This window comes from Rhipicephalus sanguineus, chromosome 6 (assembly GCF_013339695.2).
Source record: "Rhipicephalus sanguineus isolate Rsan-2018 chromosome 6, BIME_Rsan_1.4, whole genome shotgun sequence".
Classification (NCBI taxonomy): domain Eukaryota; kingdom Metazoa; phylum Arthropoda; class Arachnida; order Ixodida; family Ixodidae; genus Rhipicephalus; species Rhipicephalus sanguineus.
The window spans coordinates 169,868,938-169,882,138 of record NC_051181.1 but is presented as its reverse complement, the minus strand read 5'-3'; the positions used below and the strand labels follow the sequence as shown (position 1 = coordinate 169,882,138).

Below are 13,201 nucleotides of genomic sequence, written 5' to 3'. Positions count from 1 at the left end.
CCGCCTGCAACGACCTCGGCAGCATTGTGTGGTGCGTGTTTGTCTTTGTTCATTGTGTTTGTCACTGTGTTTTTTTTTACTACACTTCAAATGTTTGCTACACATATCAACGAAACAGCGTTCTCCTATCAATGAATAACCCCCTTGAATAGGTTGGCAAAAAATGTGAAGCTCACCCTGACTCACTCGTGAAATATATTTTGCTCTTGGGGCTCACTCGAACTCAGACTCACCAAAATTTTCCTCAGGCGGATTCACTCGGACTCAGGCTCACTAAAATGTTTTCACCCGGACTCGAACTCACCAATGTATTACTCACTTGGACTCGCAGCTCGATCTGAATCTGAGTGAGTCGACTCATGAGTGAGTTTGCCGACCTATGCCCCCTTGTCACACAACGCCATGCTGATGAAATGCTTCGACCAGGTTGTAAAATATGGCGCTTCACACTAAGCACAAGTGAGAGCTCAACTGTGAATGGCACATGGTGCCATTCACAGCCAAAGTGGTAACCTGAAAAGGCTGTTTGAATCAGGACAGCAACATGCGGTAGCTTTAGTGCAACAAGAATGGTGCCTGTAAATGAAGTGAACAACATGGGTGGTGTCAGAATTGAAATTTTATTACAAGTATCATGAGCAATGCACATAAAAAGCAAAATAAATAAACATCCCTTAAATTTAATGCCAAGGAAAAGAATATAAAAGTAGCTTCCTTTTATAATATACAAATGGAGTTATTACAAAGTGCCTGCTGCTCCTCTGCAGCAACACACGCGTCTCGCAGCACGAAAGTCATTGTATTACATGAAAACAAGGCACAGTCGAACCGGTATTAATCGAACTCGCAAAAAAAATGCAAGTTGTTGGTTGCTGATATGTCTTCCTCTATTATTGATTTCTGTTTGTACCCAATCCTATTGTCTAAACACTTCTAAGCAACAGAACACGTATTCGACAACTATTTTTTGGTCTTGCAATATTTCAAAATTGTTGTGCAACCTAGACCGTTCACAAACGCATTTCTTTTTTTCTAGGATGTGTAAAAATCGATAGAAAACGTACAGTGTGCCACAATATTCTACACGTATACACTATAAACATAAAGATACACTACAGTGCACTATGCGCATATACTACAAAATTGCTGAATGCATGACTTTGTATAATGAGATTTTAAAAAATGACATGGCAAAACATGATTTATAAATGAAACCACACTGTGCTATGCACATGTACTACAAAACTGCTGAATGCATCACCTCACACGATGAGATTAAAAAGAAATGACATCGCAGGACACGATTTACCATTGAGCTACACTTTACTATGTACAATGAAACAGCACATCAGTGCTTCTGGTATGCAGAAAAAGAAAATTAACTGAGAAAAAATTGCAGGGCACCATTGAAGCAAGCCAGCGTATCATAGCTCGTGATGTGAACAAAAATAAATCTACATATATGTACAACTAGTCTTTACAAATCACTGTGCAGGTGCCTTCCGCTGCAATGAGGGCCCGGGCGAGGGTACCAACGCCTTGCAATTCGTGGACCACGTCATCGAGAAGTTGAACCTGGCGCAGCTTTCCAATGATGCCTGGCCCTGCCGCCTGGTGTTTGCGGCTAGTAACTCCAGCGCCTCGGCCTGCCGGTTGCCCCCATCTCGCAGCTGCGGCATGAGCTGGAAACCAAGAAATATGTTGCCATTATCATCTATAAATTTCCTGCTACCGACTCTTCGCTGGAAGCTTCTGTTCGTGAAGAGTTTCAGTGTGTACAACAATTTCCTCTCTGTTGAAAATCCACTGACCCAACGGCATCCATGAATGGTGCTTGGTTCACCGCGCAACCAACGCACTTCGTTTGGACAGACCAAAGCGGTGCCGGAATTCATTTTCGCTCATCTCATCAAACGCATCCCACGCCTCTAACCACCTCTGCATGAGAAGCAACCAAACAGCCCTTTTCAGGGCTACACAATCGTTTGCCCGGCTTTACCGATGACCGACACAATCTCCTTCCGAAACCCTAGCTGCTGCAGTATGCAAAACATACAGCAAGCAGGTGTAACACAGGTGCAAACATGTGCATTTGTGTATGATGGCTATGTGAAAAAGCTATATAACGAGCTTGCATTTTGAACAGTATATTTAGCAATAGCACATTTTCATTTCACTTTTGAAGCAATTGACAAAATAGGGAAACATTTCAAGATGAACATTTTTGCAATGCTACCTTTTTGCTACATTTCACCATAACTGCAAGGCAGGACACCTGTTTATTCCATCTGACAGTTATGCATACAACTAGCTCCTGCAACCGTTTGCCAAAATTTTTTTGTGCAGCCTTTTGTCTTTATGCCCACAGATGTCATCTCTTCACAAACATATGCCTGCACGCATGAGCATCACCTGTGAGCATGTAACACCATCTACAGTTAATCAAAAACATCAGTGAAACTTACGTGTTGGGGCACGGGGAAGATCCTGGGCCACATCCTCTTCAGCCACACCATCAGCAGCTGGAGCAGGGCTCACCTGTTATAGTAAGAAGTTTCTTGATTGACACACTGAGTGCAATAAGAAGTATGGAGTGGAAGTGGACAATAGCAATGTTTTTTTTTAGAATGTTTCAACAGCGGCATGCTATGACACACAGACTTCGGAGAGAGGGGTGGAGGGAGGCAAGCCTACTGGCTACGCACCTCACTCGACTCGAGGGTCTGAGAAATGGGTTGGAACACGTAGGGTGCTCTAATGAGCTTCGAAATATAGTTCGCGGCTGTTCTTTCGTCATCACCGCAAATGTGGCTGTTTTGCTTTCTGTTCTGAGCGGCACAACGTGTTAGCACCTCAGACAACGCGGCGGCCGGGTGATTCACTCGATATTGTTTGAAAAAGTAAAACTTACAGCGCGTAATGGCTCGAAGCAAATGAGCACACTAATTCGCAGCATACAAGTAACAATGATATTCTAAGCCAGTGCTTACCGATTCAGATCACCCGAACTTTGGGCCTCGCGTACTGTCGACCCGCGCGGTCCCTGTCAAGCACGACGCGGCCGCGGTAACCCGTAATCTGGCCGCCTCCGGTGCCGCTGTAAAGCACAAGCGGGACGTGTAAGATGACCGACCACAATACAATTGTGCTCGCACTCACCTCTGCTGCTCTCGGAGTTTGGCAAGGCTGTGGTGTTACGCGCAGGGACTTCGTTCAAAAGCGCTACCAGCTCCTGCCACATGTCGTCCCGGTCCTCCCTCGTGAACGACGGCTCCAGCGGGCACGACAGCGTCGCGATCTGTGGGTGCTCTTTCACAAAAGCCAGCAGAAGCTCCTTTTGACGATCCGACACCCGAGAACCAACGCAGACGTTGCGATGGGACGACATTTTGAAACTGCGTCAGCCGCTACTTTTCTCTTTTTTTTTTCGCGTGCGCGACACCATCTAGCGACGACGTCGAAAAAAAACTAACATTATTAAATATCATTACTCAAAGCTGTTGCCGTTTGAAAGAGTGTTTGAGCTTGAGAAGCGAAAACAATAATTTTCTGTAAAGTAATTATATTTATTAAAAGGCGAGAAACGCTTCACGGTCCCCATGCCGACGTCACAGGATGCGCGTCTACTTCCGGAAAGCTCTCCGCTTCACGATTGGCTGTTCTCTTCCTCTCGGCGGTTCTAGGCGGGAGAGCTGCGCCTCCTCTCACTTTTGTGACGTAGGCACCGCAGAACGAACGCGAACGAACAAAGATCTCCGATCGCCCCATAGAGTTTCCTACAATAATACCTAGAGGGAAATCTGGCGCTAGTGAGCTGTTGGATGCAAGGGAATGACGGTATATGTGAGCTTCGGATTGGCTTTGAGTGACTTGAAAATTACCCTGCTGATCGGATTTGTTTGTTCAGTTTCGTTTTCTTGGCCCGTCCGCGGTTGACGATGTCATGATGGTCGCTCTTTATTTATTCGGAGTTATTTATTCAGTGGCCGAATACATGTGGTTGCAATGGTTGTAGCGTTATTGCGTTGTAACATGTTTGTGGGTGTGGTGTGTTCGTGTGTGTCATACGTACTGGTCGCATCATTGGTAGTGACGGCAAGTGGATGTGAAAGTAGTGAAAGTAGTAGTTCTACGTTATGTGTGTCAGATGCCTTGCACTCTCTTTCCTTTTTTGTTGTTTGCGTCGAAGAACTCGCAGTCACGTTGTGCGTACATTCCTCGTTGACGTGATCGTGAGCTACGAACAGTACTGAATCACTAGTGTCCACGTGCCAGCTGATTGGTAATGGGGTCTAACCACCCAAGGTGATCCAGCTGGTTGCAGGGGTTAGCAAAAAGATGCGGGGTGTCTCATCTGGTAAAGTCGATGCGTCTTATTGTGCCCTGCACAGTCGATCTGGTGTCGCTTGCGCAGTGCGCTTGTTATGTGGTCCGGTTTAGGAGTTCAATTTGTGAACTGCTGCCGCTTTTTACCTAACAGCGTTCATCGTTCTGTTCAACGGCGTTGTTTTGTTGCGTGGTAGGTGCCAAGACAAGGAAAGCAGCGCTAGCTCGTGAGAAAAGGCACAGGATTCGAGCGGCGAAAGTTTCAACGTAGAAAAGGTGAGGAACCGTTCTTACTTGACAAAACGATTGTGAGTTAACGGTATTGAGAATGCCTGGCAACTTAAAGTGGGTCGTATTGGCAAGTACTTGCTTGATGGCTTGTTTTACCTTTGTGTACCGCACGTTGCACTTGTAGTTATCGCTGGACGCTGCTGTGAAATTCTCTTTGTCTGTGCTTGTTTTTGCCCAGTTTCTTCAATGCTATTACACTGTGCACGCTATAGTCGCGTGAAAGCGTGACGAGTATAATGTTTGTCTCCGTGAGTGTTGCGGTTGAACAGTCTTGAAATATACTGAGTATGTGCAGCGCAATGGTACGAAGACAAGAGAAGACACACAAACCATAGAGTTTCCTACAATACTTACTAGAGGGAACTCTGGCGCTAGTGTCTATGGGAGCTGCAATGCATCGCGCTTCAGCCAGCATGGGAATCATGGGTAGTACACGGATTTGTCTAAACTTCGTTCTTTCGGCTCCGTTTGGCTCCGCGTCGCCTGCATCCGCTTTGTTGAAAAACGAAGTTCAGCAAAAATCAGCAGTTTCACTTCACCACTTTAACTTCTTTAGGCTCACCGATTCAAATCTGGTCACGAAGTTCATAACGATCCATTCTTTTATCCGAAAGAAAACCAAAACATAGCAATAAACAAAGCCACAAGTGCGTTCGAAGCCCACAAGCACGAAGACTAGGCAAATCCGTGTACTACCCATCATTCCCATGGTGGCTGAACGATCGCAGCGCCAGAGTTCCCTCTAGGTCATTTTAGGAAACTCTATGACACAAACGACATTGACTGTCTTCTCTTGTCTTCGAACCATTGCGCTGCACATACTAAGTATATTTCAAGACATGTACCAACTCGCCCATCAACGGATCCTTCGGGTGAACAGCTTTGATGTAGCGCAAAACGATACACGGACGCGGGAAGGCACATAAGGACACAACACAGCGCTACTAGAAACAACATACCTCACTGCCAACGTTGCGTTTTCTGACGTTACAGCTTCTGTAACGTTTTATGCGACTCCAAATGGCAGATCCCTTGGCCGAGATGCCGTCAAACCAGACCACTTATAAACCATAATCGCCAAGCAGACAGTTGAACTTGGGGATCACTGAGAGACATGCACGAAAAAAGTCGCTCTACCTGAAGGAAATCTGGACAAAGATAATACTCATGTCAATGCTTATGCAAGAAACCCAACTTCTTAGGCGGCAATGCTTTCGATGGCTTGCTAATACACAGATCACTGAATGCATCAATAAGTTCAGCTTAACAATTAGACGAGTGATCTCATCTTTATAGTGACGATCAATGACTGTGTTGTGAAACAAAGCTTGGCAACCACACGCAGGAATGTGGAGAGTTAGAGACTCTTCAGGCAGCTGTGTCCGTGAGTCATTTAGTGCTACAAAGCTGTTAAAGTGATTTGCCAACAAGCTCACATTGCAACCCTCGGCGTAGGCGAGCCGGCATGATGGTTGCTTGAAAATACCTCAAATTATTCATAGAAAAAGGCAGAGGAAGAAAAAGGTGTTTGACCTTTGGGACTGTGTGAGTTGCGTGTCACTGCATGAGGTGTTATGTGTAATAGTTCTATTGAAAATGTTGTTTCATATTTACAAGTGTAATGAACGTGACTTACCATCTCTGTACTGCCGTGCTTTGGTGCTGTTATTGTGGGATGCGTTCGAACAGGGCAGGAGTTCAATTGCAGGGCAGGCGTGAAGTGACGAGAAATCGTTCAACAAAGAATGCCACTGGACCCAATGAGGGGGCTTGTTTAAAAACATCGTTAGTTCAATTGTGAGCCTTGAGTTTCAAAAATGGCATTTCTTGCATAGTGAAATTTTATGTGCCATGCCAACAGTGCGACTTCTTTTACTGTGGGGTAATGTCTACTGAAGAATGCATTGCTTTCCACTCTCTTTGGCCTACTGGGTAAAGGCATCTGCCCTTATCCCAGCGTTTCCCAGGGGGAACCACGAGGAGGTGAGAGTGGTGGGGCTAAGCTAAGCCCCTCCCCCCACAATTTTTGTGTGCCCACAAGCAGCACCAAGTTTGCCAATTGTATCATTATAGTAGCGCTGAGATTCATTCGCAGCAACCACAATAAATTACAAGTTGCACTAATATTTGCATGAATCGCCTGGTCAGATGACCTGGATATCGTAAATGAAAGAAAGGTGGTAATTATGTAACTGGCTTTGGAAGAGCCACATTGTCAAAACAGTAAACAGTACAACATAACTACACACAAGTAGTGGCTCTCGCTGACTTTGCATGAGCCACATTGTCAAAACAGTAAACAGTACAACATAACTACACAAAAGCAGTGGCTCTCGCTGACTTTGCATGAGCCACATTGTCAAAACAGTAAACAGCACAACATAACTACACAAAGTAGTGGCTTTCGCTGACTTTGCATGAGCCACATTTTCAAAACATTAAACAGTCCAACATAACTACACAAAAGCAGTGGCTCTCGCTAGCTTTGCATGAGCCACATTGTCAAAACAGTAAACAGTACAACATAACTACACACAAGTAGTGGCTCTCGCTGACTTTGCATGAGCCACATTGTCAAAACAGTAAACAGCACAACATAACTACACAAAGTAGTGGCTTTCGCTGACTTTGCATGAGCCACATTGTCAAAACAGTAAACAGCACAACATAACTACACAAAGTAGTGGCTTTCGCTGACTTTGCATGAGCCACATTTTCATAACATTAAACAGTCCAACGTAACTACACAAAAGCAGTGGCTCTCGCTGGCTTTGCATGAGCCACATTGTCAAAACAGTAAACAGTACAACATAACTACACACAAGTAGTGGCTCTCGCTGACTTTGCATGAGCCACATTGTCAAAACAGTAAACAGTACAACATAACTACACAAAAGCAGTGGCTCTTGCTGACTTTGCATGAGCCACATTGTCAAAACAGTAAACAGTACAACATAACTACACAAAGAAATGGCTCTCGCTGGCTTTGCATGAGCCACTTTGTCAAAACAGTGAATAGTTACAAACAAGCGGGGACTCTCCCTGACTCTGCATGTGCAGCCTTGTGCTGTTGCTTAATGGTTCACTGGTGCACAAATAACACGCGTTTAGTCAACATGTGCCTCAGGTATGCACCACGCTCCTGTGCTGTGCGGCGGCGGCCAATTTCCTTCAGGCGGAGTGTTATGTACTTCTTCTGCAAAACTTTAGTGAGGCTTATCACATGCTGTGGGTCCTCAATGTAGTGACGAGAATCATTGAGAATGGCCTGATGTTGCCTTGCAAATTCTTGGAAGGCCCTAAGTGTTGTCATGTGAACACTCTCCCCTGTTTGGCTGCCTTTGCGAATCACTGCCTCAGCTGCATGCATAGCTGCGTGCACAAAACGTGACGGTTCTACAAGGCCACCATTATTCCTGATAAAAGTCAGCAAGCTAGTGACAGTGTCACTGGTCAGCATTGCTGCACAGTCTACACAGTGAAGATGTTTGCTGACTGACCTGACTACAAATCCTCCGATGTAACTAACTACCTGACTGGCATATTCGCTCAAAGCGAAGTAGTCGTGTTCAAGCAGGGGATCCTCCAGTGCAGCTGGCTGCTCTTCACTGCTGTGACTGAAGGTGCTGCTGGGGTGCACCTGGCTTCGGGAAAGGCATATCCCTTCGGTCTCTGCTGTCGCATTGGCATTCTTTGAAGCCAGGACAGCAGCATGAACGATGGTCTGCCTGTAGGCGTGCCGGAATTGTGCAGCCGAAGGGTTGTTGTTCCAGCCGCCTCGCTGCCGAATGCAACTAAAGTACATCTCCAGCGGGTCCTGGTTGAGGTGTCGCGTGCAGATGTACCTGTAAACAAGAGGCAAAGTAGCATCTTGCCATCTTGGTACCTCATACACACACACACACACACACGCGCGCACGCGCGACCCCATCACTTGTGCTTGTCCTACCCACTCATATCACTACGCCTGTCACCAGGTGCCTTTACTTTCTTTTTTTTTCTGGCAGTGCCATGACAGTGGTCATGGGTGTCCAGATGTTTAAGTTCAGCTGCCATGACATCTTATGCATGGGCAGCAGTAATTCTGAATAGTGGCCACAAAGCAGAGATTGGAGTAAAAATAAATGTGTGTGCTAATTGCAGGCTCCCTGTGTGAAAACATTTTCCCACAACAAAGCAGAAAACTGGGCGAGTTGGCATGGATTCATTGTTAGCAGAGTGCACACACTGACGACAGAGACAGAAAACAACATGACACAAGCAGTCACTTTCAACCTGCCATTTAGATACTGCACTGGCTCCTGCCTTCCTGTCATGCCTCTTGCTTTTGCATGTGGGCTGTTCTTTTTGTTTAATGTATACACATAATGTTTCAGCAGTGATATTGACTTATTGCGTTGGTTTTCTTGCAGTCAGCAGGGTCTTTATTCATCCATTCTTTAAGTATTCCTTCAGAAATCATACGTAACATTACCGTGAGCACGAGTTGAAAATGCTGAACTTGAACTGTAATTAAATGCAGGTTATTGCAAGATAATTTCATGCCCACTGCAGTGGATTAAAGAAGTTGCACCAACACGTCTGATATTCACTTGTGCTGCAAAGGACACATATAGTGAAATAACGCTGAGGAAGTGCTCATGAGCTTCCAGAGGAACACCTAATTGTGACGGATAGATTTAACATGGCTCTAAAGATGTCTAAACTAAGTAGGTGTGTGAGCACATAAGGTGAAGAGTAAAAGGATAACTTGTGATGTGCGCTAAGAATGTGAAAGATCTGTTGAAAGGGAATGACGAATTTGAAATGTTGCACTACATTACTTTCTCACCTTGGCCCTCGTCTGTGAAAGAGTGTCGAGGCTCATGCACTATTAAATGCCGTGTTTGGAGCAGACGCCTCTGGTGAGGGTCCGCGGCACAGCACAAGCCCTTTGGACTTAAGAACATGAAATGTACAGACATCACAATTGTAAAACTGCTTTGGTGTTGCACTGTACTGTGTCAAGAAGGAATGCCTGATAACTTTGAGTGCACGGCTGGCACGTTGAAAGGAACTTTGTTTTTTCCCTCACAGCCCCTTCTTGACAATCCACTAAGACATGGAGCATGGTCAACTTCTACCACAGGTTGGAGATGCAGAACCAGCAGCAAGTAACGCATTTCTCGGCTCAAAGGTTTGTACACTTGCATCACAAGTCATCATGCAAGGCTTCTCACCAGGATTGAGTATTGCAAACAAATAAGCCTGGGGCTTCCAACACAGGGTAGCAGTTATGTAAGTAAATTATGAAATGCCTGCATGGCATAAAATTCTTGAAATTTGAAACAGCCAGAGTGCTGCATGCCCTTTTTCTCACTGAAACCACACTTCAGAAGAGAGGGGAAGAAAACGTCTACGCCAATGTGATGTGCATTCATTTTTTTTTAATTTAGTGCATGCTGCAGTCTGCAGACCAAGCAGGAGGGTCCCAAAAAGGGTCAACATAGTGAAAGAAGTGAACAAGTTATACAGCAAGTTATGATAAGCATGAGTACTGAAAGACATTGGAACATCTATAACTGGTTTGGATTTTGTCAAAGGTTGCGATAGTCCAAACACTGCATACCAACCAGAAGCAAACCTGCATGCGCCAGCGTCACTACACATAAGGCTCTTTATTCCTGCATTGCAATCGTGGCCACAACACAGGTGACAGACAGCCAGCATACTGATCCCGTGCCACCAGACAACCAACAGAAACATAGGTGTTTCTGTTGCAAGGCCTCTTCTCTCTTTGCTTGCTTTGTTGTGAGGCAGAGAACATGCGTGTTGATCTTGCTACTCATACCAATGTTACTTTAAGTGTCCTAAGTGTTTTTCTTGCGATAATGTGCACCCCACTGTCATGTCGAGGCTGGACAGGCAGCTGTGTTGATGTGTTCCATGTAGTTATATGCTGTGTGTCCTGTTGTGGACTGAAATTTCGAGAGGTGCATGTCCTTTGTAGCTTGTTTGAATTTCTGCTTCACATGCAAGAATAATGACTTCCTCATTGGCTAAAGAGGAAAGTGACATTGTCCTTATGTAAAAAGTACATATATCACTGAAGTTAGACCGCACATGCTATGTGAGGTCCGTTGCAACTGCCATGTAGGGACATTAATGCTTTGGGTGGATGCCTTCAAGGGGTGCCAAAGTAGCTCATAATTAACATTGCCACCGTTAAGTTATACGCCAAACCACAGCATTGGCAGTTTAATTTCCTGCTTACGTGACAGAGACCTACTCTTTAAAGGACAGTAGAGCTACAAAAAAAAACTTTGGCTCTCACTGGTCCTCTGATAACACATTTCAGTTTCATGCATCACAACATAACTGAGAGCACAACTGGGAGAACTAAAAAGGCTAAGTAACGCTTTGCTCTACAAAGGTAATTACTTCACTACGCATTTCTTTTTTTTTTGCCATGTCCATGTACTGCCAACATGGTAATTCACTACAACTTACATATATGTGTTCTCACCTGCAGAGGTTGGCATCAAAGAGTTTTTCTGCCAGCAGGGAGACACTCTTGAGGGTAAATGCCATCGCGATGACAGACATTCTCCTGCCGTCCTGGGCAACGAGCCGTTCATTTGCCAACCGCAGCTCCATCAGTTCTTGGCCAGCAGCCTCCATGGACCTCTCTTTGGTGAGTGAATGTTGATGGCCGCAGGGGAGCCTTGAAACCAGCAGCAACAGGATTGCTGGAGTTCAGCAGGTCAAATGCACTGCAAGGGAAATAATAGTTATTAAATCAGATTACGCACCACCACATAAATTCAAAAGGACATTTTTAGATGTGCATGCAAACTTTCAAAAAAGATTGAAAGATCCTGCAGTCTGTGCAGTTACAATATTTGAGACTGTTCTTGTAAAGTTCAGCATTCTTTGAACTTTCAGCTTCACTTCACATTTCCTCAAATTTTTTCAAAAAAGGTTTGAAAACCTGCACTTGATAAGACGCTCCAATGCCCACAATCAGCCTAAGGAAAGTTATCAAAGTACTTGAGATGTTCACAATTGTAGTGAATGATGCTTGTTATTATGTTGTACTGAAATGCAGCAAGAAGGATAGCACACGAACGTGAGAAGGAAGAAATGTTTTTTCTTTTTTCTTGAGTTTCTTCTCATGCTCTTGCTCAATGTATTCAACATTATTTACTTGTAACGTTACTTTCACTTCTGGTAGGTTTCCAATATCCATTGAGGTGAAGCATTATTCTCAGTGTTGAATACAAATGTGGTTGCAGGGCTCAGTTATTATGTGAATATTTTATCCACATAACCTAGACAATGCTACTACTAATCTGTATGCTTGCATCTGAATGACTGTTGCACACCTGACGCACATTGCTTTCTTTTTTCCAACATCATTTAATGTAACACAGATACGACTTTGTGGCATCATGCCGCTTGTATACACTCGTATGCTGCACCCGACAGAGTCCACTTATGCTTGCCTGTATGGGATGTAATGACCCTGAATAGCGTCATTTCATTCCTGTGAATGAACGGTTCATCCATGATGTAAAGTGTGTTTTTCTTTCGTGTTCCTTTTCCAAAGATTTGTAGAAATTAATGTTCAAACTTTTATTATTAACCTGTCTACCAGCGGTGCATAGTGTAATATCTTGCGAAATTTTTTTATTGCTATTTCACAGCAGAAATATATTTATTAAACCTGTGCATCTAACAGTTGTGACCCATTAAACTTGTATTCTTGCCTAATATATATGCTTCACATTTATGCTGCTGAGAAAAAATGGTGACCACATGTGGTGTTCATCAACATTCATCAGGATCATGTGGAACTTTTTATTGCTGCTGTTACCTTTGATGCAATTGATAACAAAGTATTGTATTTAGATGCATTGTGCACCTGCTTTATTTACACTGCTCCACAACAGCTTCTAGTAATGCTCCTTGTATAAAAATATTTGCTGGGTGTATTTATTACACACAAAGAGAACTGATTGAGACGGAGGAATGGCCCGCCATTCTATGTAGACCTGTGTGCCCTTTCGAAGTAGTCAACATTCACTTTCTCTCTTAACTTCTCTGTACTACAATGTTTCAAATTCCAATAAATTTGCGTCTTATTGTTGAGTACATGTTGTCTACTCATTTCCTTATAAACAATTAAAAAAATACTACATTTACTCAATAGTAACGCGACCACTATTGTAACACGGGTGGCGACTTCTCATTGCGTCCAGGAAGAAAAAATAGAATTACGGTATTCGATTGTAACACGAGGATCGACTTAGGTAGCAAAAATGTGGAAAAAAACTCTCGTTACCTTCAAGTGAGTAAGGTAAACGCTGTACATACTTTCAATCTTGACTATTTCTTGCCGACATTATTGGAGAATTGAACGTTTCTCTGCAAAAGCACTTCGTAACAGGGGATTTTCTCTTATGGAACAATTTGGCAGAGCAGATGCATCTAATTCTAACATGTTCACATACATTTCCTCCATCCCTCGGCTGTACAATGCATAATAGCAGTTATCTATGTTGAATGCAAACTTTCTTGTGTAATACAGAAAGGAAGGTATGCA

At 44.0% G+C, this 13,201-nt stretch overlaps 2 long non-coding RNA genes across 2 annotated transcripts; one reads left to right on the top strand and one right to left on the bottom strand.

The window, feature by feature from the left end:
- Positions 1 to 1,574: 1,574 nt before the first annotated feature.
- Positions 1,575 to 3,390, bottom strand: LOC125758815 (uncharacterized). The gene is made up of 4 exons (XR_007416443.1): positions 3,160 to 3,390; positions 2,991 to 3,097; positions 2,466 to 2,538; positions 1,575 to 1,682 (listed from the first exon to the last, which is right to left on the bottom strand). It is a non-coding gene; the product is annotated as an uncharacterized LOC125758815 (long non-coding RNA).
- Positions 3,391 to 3,923: 533 nt separating this feature from the next.
- On the top strand, positions 3,924 to 12,750 carry LOC119397036 (uncharacterized). Its single transcript, XR_005184528.2, has 3 exons — positions 3,924 to 4,602; positions 9,694 to 9,793; positions 11,129 to 12,750. It is a non-coding gene; the product is annotated as an uncharacterized LOC119397036 (long non-coding RNA).
- The last annotated feature ends 451 nt before the right edge of the window (positions 12,751 to 13,201 follow it).